Below are 8,193 nucleotides of genomic sequence, written 5' to 3' on the forward strand. Positions count from 1 at the left end.
CTAAGAGATAGTGTTGATGGTTTTTTCCTCATTAAGGCATAACTTGAGTGTTCAGGGTTGCATTTGCAACAGTAGATAAAACTAACCCTGACAGCAACAGAGGGTATTCAGTGCTCTGATTCCAGTGTCTTCACTGTCATCTGTGTTTACTGACTTGAGTGTGATGGCAAAACTGACCTGCAACCATTTTGTACTTTTTGTTTAAAGATGCTCTTTTATAAAATGCTATCTTTTCCGCACAAACAAGATTCAGAGTATACAAAACTGAGAACTATTTACACTTGTAATTGATACCGTTAACTACCTAGAACAAAAGTGAATCTTTACATCTTGTTTCTGACCTCCAAAATGCTACTCCCCTCCTCAAAAAGGGGCAAAACACAATCATATCTCCTCATTCACAGTTTGCCAACATAAAAAGTAACTTAGGCCTTTAAAAACAAAATTGTCTACTAGTTTATTTAAAGCATTAAGCTCTAGCTTTCACATCTAAGCTTGTATTCCCTATTTGCTTTATGGGTAGTCCTGGCAATCACAAATATGAAAAATACAAAGTAAAAGAACCGGTGTGTAATTTGGAGAGTGTTATGTGATCTGGACAGTGCACATAGCATGTCTTAGCTGAGCATTAACATGCTGTCCAAGTGAACAGCTGTATGAATCAGAAAAAAAACAAACCCAAAACCCAAAAAAAGGAAACATAAAAAATATCCACTAGATATCCAAACTCGCATGCTTATGTCCTTAAATAGCTGGCTGATACATAAAATCTCAGACTGAAGAATATACATTTGAAAAAAATAATAACCACTTCATTCAATATACATGATAAACCTTATACTTTCTCCCATCTGCTGTACAAAAATTAAACTATATTTAAGTCACAGTGTTCTGGTGTACAGTGCTAATCTGAAAAATGTTACTACTCTACTTCGCCGAAACAATCTGCCAGTGTCAAAAAGACACTATTATGCACTGTCTCCAAGGGGCAATCTTGATTTGTTGAAAACATTCAGATCGTGAGTAAGATCCTCAGCTTAAAAGTCCCCCTCACTGAAAGCAATTAAGGGTAATTTACACCCACTGAAAATCTCTCTGAATATTTTGCTTCACTCCATAATTTCTAAAACAACACATCAAGTCTAGTGTTTGCTGTTTGTGTGTCACAATAAGCAACAGTAGATAAGGACAAGTTTTCAGTCTCAGAGATATCGTCCTGGAAGCCCTCCTTCTCCGTGTCTAAGATTTCCCCAGCCCTGTAGGGCAGTTTGCTGAAAGCTCTTGAGATCAGCTTTGCACCACCTAACCTTTGCAGCCAAAATGCAAATTCCTGCAGACTTCTGCTCACACATTGCTACCAGTGTCACAGTGCCAGCTTAATCTATGAACCATATCATTTGCCTGTCAACCTCTTCAACCCAACAAAGAATTTTGTCCTTCAGCATATTTTGTCCTAAAGTGTTTCTAATGCGTAAAATGCTTCAGGAAGAAGTGGAAACCCAAACCCTTTTCCATTACTAAACTCCACCAGTCTGGACTACATTACTTTAGTTTGAAATCTCGCTGCCAGCCACTCACTGAAGTTGTATCTGAAGAGTTTACCACTCCTATTTTATTGTCTTCTCTTCCCTCATCTTCCCCCCTGCCCCATTATTCTCCTCTCACCAAACTGCTTCCATTTTTGATAGTATTGCAAACACTAGTACTGCACAAATATGGACCTCACTGACTCTGAGCAGCCGCCACCTGCTAGTAAATCTTGTTTTAGCTTGGCCAACAATGCACAGTTATCCCATGCTTGTTTTGTTTTTTCTCTACTTTAGTCATTCAGTAAACTCAGACACAGGGTATTGAAATAATTCCAAGGGTGACTATTGCCACTGGATCTTGAACCATGATCCCTTAAACAAAGTAGAACCAGCAGGTGAGCCCCCTGACAGCGGGACTGCCCTCACTGAAATATTTATGCTTTGACATTCAATTTTACAATGCCCATTGGAAAGGGTGTTACCTTTAGTGGCAGAGAAAATTCCCCTTGGCTACAAGCCTGCAGCTCTTCTATGTCATACATCCTAAGTATTACAGGAGACTCCTTCACAGGCACAGGCACAGGCACAGGAATGTGATCCTTGAGACAAAAAGGTTTTGAGAAGATAACATGTCTAATTATGGTGTCAATTGCAATGTCTGGTTATCACTCTTTTCATGGAGAGAAAAAAATAAAGGAGTGTGCCTTGGAGCAAGTGAGGTGGGGACCCTGCGATGAAATGAAGCTCTATGAGTCAAGGCAGTACGATGAAACCTATTAACTCCCTGTGCCAGATGACATTACAACTACAGACCACAACCTCCTGCCGCTAACTGGCCTAAATATTCACATGGGAGATCCGTAAATGTAGTGCACATCCTGCAGTCTGCATCTGGTTATCATGCAAAAAACTATCACTGCTCCAAACATATGGCACTGTTACACTAAACTGGCTCAAATACCCTCTGACTCAGGTGAAAGGACCTGATGAGATGACAAAAAAAATTAGGCACACTGCAATAAATTATATGGCTTAAAAAATGCATAAAGAAAACCAGGCAACAGCTTTTGGTCTTTTACACTGCTCTGCAGTTGCTCATAAGATTGCACATGTCTAGAGTGCTAAATTTTTTGGGTTGTTGGTAGGTTTGTTTTGTTCACCAAGCAAAATTAACAAAAGAAAGATTTTTTTTTTTTTTTTCCCCTAATATCATTTTCTCCATGTGAAAGAGCTGTATTGGTTTTTCACCTTGCCATGGTGCATTTGAAAGATCTAAGTTGCTGGGAAGGATTATGCTAATTTGATCAGTTATTGAAAAGAAACACCAGCAGTATTTGTAGATCTGGGACCAATCAAGGCAAATATTTAAATTTCCACAAGCTCAATTTCTGCAGCCTCATTTCAGCTGAAGAACGTCACATAATGCCTAGGGATGACTTTCTTGCAGAACTGCTGAATTCCCAGAGGAGGCACTCCTGCATTACTGCTTAGAGTTAAGCCTGGTTTGACAGGAAGAACCGAAGTAACCATCTATTTTATGCACCCTTCCTCAGCTAGAATTTAATGATTTTCATTGCCACAGGAAAACAATACCCAGAAGTAGCATGAAAGCATACATGAAAAAAAAGTGTGCGATAAACTAAAGGAAAAGGAATGGCTCAAGAAAGGCCTCCATTGAAGAACCGCTGAACACATCAGACACTGAAGCCAATAGACTAAAAACACACACAAAAACTTACTAGACAGCCCATCACTAGGACTGACTCCCAAGCAGTATATTCATCTGTAAACCATTTGAAGTTTAAAATATTTTCGATTTTCATCACATATCGGACTCAATTTGTGAGCTGAATCCCTTTGAGAAAAGGCTTAGCCAGGTTTATAGCAAAGTAGGAATTTAAGCTGGAGTAGAACCATATAAGGTCTTGCATTAGTAATTATTTTCTTCAGTCAAGTCTCTGACTGCTGAAGAAACACAGAAAAATGTGGGCACAACGTGTATGCACACACAGTCATATGTGAAAAGGATAGGCGAAAATCTACATGGATGCTGTATACATTCTTCTCATCAGAAAATTCACAGTCAATCTGCAGTTGTACAAATGCTGCACAATTACCCTTTTACATGAAAAAATAAGAATACTTTGCTATTAAATCAATAGCAAATAATCAATAGTACTTTGCTATTAAATCAATGAAAGTAGACTTAAGAGAGTTGTGAGGCTGTCATCTGACTTTCAACATAATTCTAATGACCTACATCAGCCTTTAATTACAGTAAAGTCTCCCATTATAAGGGTGAAATGTTCCTTGATTAAACCTGCAATCTTTAATGGCTTTTTGCAAGAAAATAGGCTATATTACTGAAGTTTGTATTTTCACTCACACTAACTGACACGCATTTCTAACATGCAGTGGTAGCTCAGATTATTACCTTTGATATTTTCCTAATATTCCTGTTAGTTTTAAATCTTTATCAAGTACGCAAACCCTAGATATTGCACATACTTAATATCAAAAGCTGTCAGAGCTAGGCCTTCCCTTACAGTGGATTTTATTTCAATTGTTTTTAAATCTTACTTAGCCTTTCTTCATGACCCTGAAAAAAAAGTGTGTCTAGATGTCTAGATTAGATCCCCTGGTAGTTGCAGGCTGAAAAGCTATAAAATTGTGTACAAGGACTTTAAAAAGGATAGCACATTTGGTCCCTGGATAGTTTTTTGTGTTTGTTAAGTGGGTTTTGTGTTCTTTTTTTCCTCCAAAGATGGTAACACACCCGTTGCACTGAACTAGCTCTAATGAGGCACAATCGTACGGTTTCCAAACATCCTCACTTCACCTCTGCATCGTTAAAACTGTTATTATATTGCTGAAAGAAAATCAGCATCACTTTACAACTTATCTTTATCTGTTGACCTGTTGTACCTTCAGAAGCTGCATGGTAAGCAAACTTAATTTAGTTATGCAACTTTCATGCTACTGCCCATCTGAACAGCTCTGCACCTGAGATTGCGTAGACCGACCTTTCTCAGAAACAGAGTAAGTAAGTACCTAGCTTTCACCAGTAACAAGTCCCTGCAAACTCAAATAACGGAACAGACAAACAATTAGTAGATATAATAAAGGTAGGAAAGTAAAGTCATGCATTAGTGCCAAGGAGAGACTGTTTCAGAAACTGGCATGCTCAAGAGTTTGGCTCTTCTATGTATTTATTTATTTGTCCTGGAAAAGCAATTTATTTTCTGCAAAGCTGCACCATCACCTATGTTTCAGCTGAAAAATGGCAAGTCAGTATGTCTTGTTAGAGAGACTATGAAGTATACTCTGCCCTTTAAAGTCTCTGGTTTGACTTGAGCAAGTTATCTATCAGAACATAAGATTTTATCCTTGCAATGGGAAAAGATTAAAGTATCAGCATTTCAGTTCCCAGAATCAGAGCATATCACTAGTATCCATCTCCTATCCTTTCCTAAATCCCAGGGAAGACATCGTTTGTAGAATCTTGGCTCACCTGAACTACTTCACCTTTTGAATGCAGTATAAGGCTAAATCGTATCTCAAAAAGGGATATTTTTTTCCTCCATTAGCAACTAGAAGCCTGAGGATCCAGATGACAAACCTCTTGCTACTGGTGTACACAGCCTATTGTAGGAAAGCAGGACATGCCCGTGCGTGGATATGTGGATGGATTGGGGGACAGGGCGGAGGGGGAAGGGTCAGTATCAGCCAAGCACTGCAGAGCTAGCCTTACCAGCTGAATACTAATCAAAGAAATAGCTCCCATAATTTCAATGTTTGCAAACTCTAGAACATCCTTGACACAGAAGGACGAAAGCTCTGGGAAATAACTCAGGAAATTTCCTTGTCTCTAATCTTTTCCACTGTAGCATCACTGCAAGACTTCGAGCCCAAGCAAGACAGCCGCTTTGGCTTGGCAGAAAGGACTGAGACAGGACTTTGGGCTGCCTGTATTTTGCACAAGTCTGTGGTCCTCCCTTCCCCCACCCCACTTCTCCGCTTGTCTGTGAGACTTCTCCAAAGAGTCAAGAGTGATGCTATTGTTCTCGTATTTCTCAGAAGGTGCACAAGCGCCTACAGTCCCAGTGCTCTCACTTTCCACGGTTTCCCCACCACACCTGGTGCTGGGTGCTCCCGCGGCCGGTCCCAGCCGCGCTGCCCGGGCCGTCCCCAGCCCGAGGAACGGGAAACTTAACGGCCGCGGCCGCACCGCCTCCGGCGGCTCCGCAGAGCTGCGGCCCCGCTCCGGGCAGGAGCCGCTCCAGAGCGAGCGGGTGCGGGGGAACAGCACACAACCCTCTCCTGCAACTGCTCCGACCGCCGTCTGCCTACATGGGAGGGGAAGGGGAAGGAAGGCAAGGAAAGGCACAGGTGCAGCCAGCACTTACCTGCTCCCCCTCTCCCTCGGCTGCCAGCGCGGTGAGTGTTTTAATCCCAAGGGCCGACGGTGCCTCCGCGGCGAAGTGCTGGCGGGATGCTCCCCGGCGGGGGGGGGGGGCGGGCTGCAGGCGGCGGGGCGCCCACCGGGCATGGGGGCTGTGCGCCCGCCCGCGCACTCGCCCGCACCCGCGGAGATGGGAGCGCTGCCGCTGCTCCGCTCCTCCTCCTCCACGGCACGGCGCGGCACAGCACCGCCAGCCGCTGGGCACACGATGGGAGAAGTGGGTGCCGGTGCCAAGCACAGCTCCGACTGGGTGCGGATCGTGGCTGCGGGAGGAGGAGGAGGAAGAGGAGGGAGGGAAGGAGCGCGGAGGGAGGGAGAAGGCAGAGGAGGTGGAGATGCTGCTCTGGGCAGGGGATATCACGGCTCGGTGGCTGGAGCCGGCTGCCAGCTCCGTCCGAGGGCGCGCGGAGGCGGCACAGGGACTCTTTGTACCTCCCAAAGACCCAGCGGTGGCTATTGAAGAGGGATCCAGGGAGCAGGCAGCCTGCCCGGCCCCACTACCCCCCCGCCTCTTCTCCTCCTCCTCCTCCTTGACAGGATATACAGATGGAGTCCTTTGGATAAAAATCAGGAGCCGGGCTAGGGGGTGGGGCGGGAACCAATCTCTCTCCCTATTTGCATTTGAAATGGTGAGTTGAAGGAGAGACTTCAAGATTTTTTTTTTTTTTTATCTATTTTTTTATTTCTCCCCCCACAACCCACCACGCAATTTGTCCTACAAGCTGCGACTGAGGTTTCGAGGCGTAAAGACAAAGTCACTAAACTGAACTTGCGGAGTCCCCGCTTTAAAGCTTTGCCCTTTCAGCCTGCCCACCCTGCCACTTGTGAAACCCACACTCCCTGCCCCGGCCCGTCCGCCTGCCTGGCTCGGAGCAGCCGCGGGCACCGACCCGGGCTGGGCCGGGGTCCCCTCTCCTGGTCCCTGGGCAGGGCACGGAGCCACCACTGACCTTCTCAGGGGACTTAAACCTCGCAGCCCTGCTGCCCTCTGTCTCCCTAGAGCTGCTGTCACGCCTCCCCGACCACTGTTTATACCGCGGGGTGGTGGTGAGCGGGGAGAAGAGGATTAAAGAAATAAAAAATACGCTGAATAACTAAACCAGGTGCTTTCACAGAATAAAGCGTGGAGAGAGCGGAGTGTGAGCACCGGCAGCGGGAGAAGGCTCAGTGTCGCGCTGGGGCTGGTGCCCGGCAGCACCCACGCACAGCCCCGCAACCCCGGAGCTGCTCGGGGCAGCCGCTCAAGGAAATGAGTACCTGCTTTGTCTGGACCTGGTCCAGCTGGGAAAGCGGCAGCACAAACTTTCTGCCTCATTTCAGCACTGCTGAAGCCGTTTGGGTCTCCAGAACGAAACAGATCTACAACTGAAACGTGATCAGCCAGGAGTCAGCACACCTCCTGAAAAAAAAAGAAAAGAGGCAGAGGTTCCAAATGTTGACAGAGCTGCTGAACTGACATTTTCCATGGACAAAAATATTTTTAACACGTACTGTTTTTAGAACAATGGACTGTACCAAGGTCAACTGTAAGATGTGCACCTTGGCCAATGTCTTTTGATTTATATTTACCAGAAAAGCACTTTCAACATGATACAAACAAACTAATAATGTGCATATATAATTAATTTTCATTCCTACTATACATTATACTATAAAGTGTGTTGTCAACGCTAATAATGTGTGGATAAAGTCACTTCATAAGAAAGAAACAGCAACAAAACAATTGGTTTGGTTCACAAAGGTCTTCTTAAAAATAATTTTAATTTCTGAACTTGTTTGTAGCCTTTGAATACACAAATGCAGCATCCATGACCATTTTAATAAATGTAATATGTAACTGCTATGTGTTCTTTGTCTTTAAGCTTCACTTTCAGACGTGCGATTTCCAATGTCACCCTTCTAATCAGAGGGAGGCAATTCAACATCATGGCATTTGTGAACTGAAGAAGTGGTTTAAAGAGAGCAACTAGAAGCAATCTTCATTCTCCAAGTGGAGTGTCTGAGTGCATGGTTACATCTTAAGATGTATTCAGGCAAGAAAATCCTGAAACATGATTGCACACAGTTGCTTAAGATTGTAATTAAGGATTCGCCTTTCCTTTGTTCTCCTTCCCCCAATCCCTAATTCATCTTTTACAAGTTAATCAAAATAAGACTCTTTGCACTGATCCTTAGAGGACAAGGTTCAAGGACAGATAATCT

General features: G+C 44.1%; 1 protein-coding gene across 1 annotated transcript in view; it reads right to left on the reverse strand.

The window, feature by feature from the left end:
• CDH7 (cadherin 7) overlaps positions 1 to 6,502 on the reverse strand; it is a 92,897-nt gene extending 86,395 nt beyond the window's left edge. Inside the window, exon 1 of the mRNA XM_048289494.1 lies at positions 5,936 to 6,502. The gene's annotated coding sequence lies outside the window, so the exon portion shown is untranslated. The remainder of the gene's footprint in view (positions 1 to 5,935) is intronic.
• Between the last annotated feature and the right edge of the window lie 1,691 nt (positions 6,503 to 8,193).

This window comes from Corvus hawaiiensis, chromosome 30, assembly GCF_020740725.1.
Source record: "Corvus hawaiiensis isolate bCorHaw1 chromosome 30, bCorHaw1.pri.cur, whole genome shotgun sequence".
Classification (NCBI taxonomy): Eukaryota; Metazoa; Chordata; class Aves; order Passeriformes; family Corvidae; genus Corvus; species Corvus hawaiiensis.